General features: G+C 33.7%; 1 protein-coding gene across 1 annotated transcript in view; it reads right to left on the minus strand.

Moving 5' to 3' along the window:
* Positions 1–1,774, minus strand: part of LOC107605277 — a 7,482-nt gene extending 5,708 nt beyond the window's left edge. The window contains exon 1 of the mRNA XM_016307102.2: positions 1,475–1,774. The gene's annotated coding sequence lies outside the window, so the exon portion shown is untranslated. The remainder of the gene's footprint in view (positions 1–1,474) is intronic.

The following is a 2,705-nucleotide window of genomic DNA, read 5'->3' on the forward strand; positions in this document are numbered from 1 at the left end:
ATATGGAAAAGTATAGGTAGACAATGAAAATACTAAACAATGTGAACAATAGATATATCGGATGTTTATTTTACTAGATGTGCAGATAGTTATTCTAATATTAAGATTTATATGGATAATTTGAAGATATAGTATATTTTGATTTGATTGGTGGTTATTCATGTTATTCAAAAAAATTATTGGTTACCTAGTATAACCCTATAAAAATATGTTATAAGTAGGTGTTAAACCAAAATTCTCTAACTTCGTGCAAATCATCTTTATCATTGAGTAAAGATTATCAAGTAATAATTTAACACTTTTGTTTATATAAAAATAAATTTTATTTTAGTAATATATAAATATAACATTATATCACAACATTTTATTTGTGTTTGTGTTATTAATTTAATTAAAGACTTTTATGTAAAATTGAACATTTGATGGTTATTTTTATAGATTATTATATTATTTGTGGGATGATTATGTTGTTTATATTAAATTTTTATTTTGCATACTCATTAGATTATATAATAATATTGTATATTTGTGAAAACTCACAAATAGAATTGGATACCTGTAACTTGATTACAGATAGGGTTAGGGTTGGATTGTTCTCAATCTGTAGATAAAATTAAATTAAATTTTAGTAACAAATTCAATCCGCAAATATAATTAGGATTGAGTTCAAACTCTACTCATTGTCAACTCTAAGAGATAGGCTCAAAGGTAATGAGTCAAGAAGGAAGAGTGTGAGAGTTGTCAGAACCGAACCGGTCAGATTACTGGATTATTGGTTCAACCGCTAAATTACTGGTTGAACCGATTGACCCGGTCCTATATAAATAAGAAATAAAAAATAGCAATCCTAAATTCCCTAATTCCTATTCCCTATTCAGCAAGACAGCAAGACAGCAACCTTAAAGGCCTAAATAGTTAAATTCACAGCAACCTCTTAAATAGTTAAATTCACAGCACAAGGCCACAAGCATATTCATAACAGAACAGACAACATAAAAACATTAGTCATAACAGCTTCATATTCATAAATTTTTCAACAAGCATATTCAACCCAGAACAAATCAACATAACAACATTATTCATATTTCATAGTTTCAAGCTTTCAACAAACATATTCATCCCAGAAATTTCAAGTTTTCACAACAGAATAGAACAACTCCTGATGCATCAGTCAAGGAAGTGCAGAATAGAACAAACAGAAAATATTGTGAGAACAAGTTTTCGCAACAGAATAGAACAACTCCAGAAAAGAACATATCCTTTCAACTCCAGAACAACAAAAAATATTGATGCATCAGTCAAGGAAGTGCAGAATATATCCTTTCAAAGTTTTCACAACAGAATAGAACAAGCATAAGTCATAACAGAAGTGCAGAACAACATTATTCATTATTCATAAGTTTTCAACAAGCATAGAGCAGAACTGCAAAAGTGCATAACAGAGGAGAACTGGAGAACAACATATTCAACTAACCTATTTGACAGAGCAGAAGAGCGAGGCAACGGCGAGGGCGACGGCGCGGCAATGGCGAGCCAACGGCGACGGCGATGAGAGACAGGGACGAAGCGGAGCCGCGGGTCTGTACTCTGTTCTGTTCCTTCAGACTTCAGAGTTCAGAATCGGTGTCCGGCGGTGAGACGAAGGAGACGACGGCGGGCGGCTGGAGGCGGTGGCTGGGTGAGTGACACTGACGGAGTGAGGTGAGGTGGTGACGGGAGGGTTCGCCGTTAGGGGATTAGGGTTGGGGAAAAGTGGAAACTGATTTGGGTTTGGGGTACCGTAGCGCATAAGAGCACTTTTCTTTTTTTTTTTTTTTAATAAACCAAAACGACGTCGTTTTGGAAAATGAAGTAAAAAAAAAAAGCTTCCGAACCGATCGGTTGATTAAAAACCGCCGATTTTCCAGTTTTCATCAAAACCGGCCAGTTAAATCCGATTTTTAACGATTCTCTTTTTTATCCGGTCATATCACTCAACTAGATCAATTAGAGATCCGATTCACCGATTTTTCGATCGAACCGGACGATCAAATTCGATTTTTACAACTATAGCTTCCCAGAGAAAGCGAAGTGTGGCTGAGAGTATGGGAATTGGGAAGTGACCGTTAATTTTATTAAAATTTTATAAATGTAGGCATATGAGTATATGACTTATAGAATTTGATACATTATTTAAATAAATCGATCTCCAATATCAATACTTTGTCTTATAAGCACAAATCAATAGTTATGTATTATCATGGCATGACAAAAGATCTCCTTCGACTGCCAACTCCATCATCGTTCACCAGAATTCTCTGCGACTGACTGTATCAAAGCTCCCTTTCTTTATGTATACGGAAATATATGCTTCTTTTACATCAATGTTTTACATGGATTTGTCAGTTATTTGGTATGAGGTATGATCTACGGGGATTGGCAAACAAACAGTTACGATGTGCATAAGCTATTGATTTTTCTTTGAATTCCGCTAAGGAGCCAATCAATTATTTGTACAATGTGTAGAATGAGTTATTTATTTGGCTAATATGAGTTAAAAAATAAACTAGGATAAAATATTACTAAATTAGTGTCATCGAAAAGTAATTAATTAGTCAATTATCATTTTATTATTTCCACTTTAGAGTATTTTTTTTTTCACGAAGATTGCATCAAAACTAGACGAGGGAAAAAGCAAGTAGAAGGGGAATAAGAAGAAATACAAA

Source organism: Arachis ipaensis, chromosome B06 (assembly GCF_000816755.2).
Source record: "Arachis ipaensis cultivar K30076 chromosome B06, Araip1.1, whole genome shotgun sequence".
NCBI lineage: Eukaryota > Viridiplantae > Streptophyta > Magnoliopsida > Fabales > Fabaceae > Arachis > Arachis ipaensis.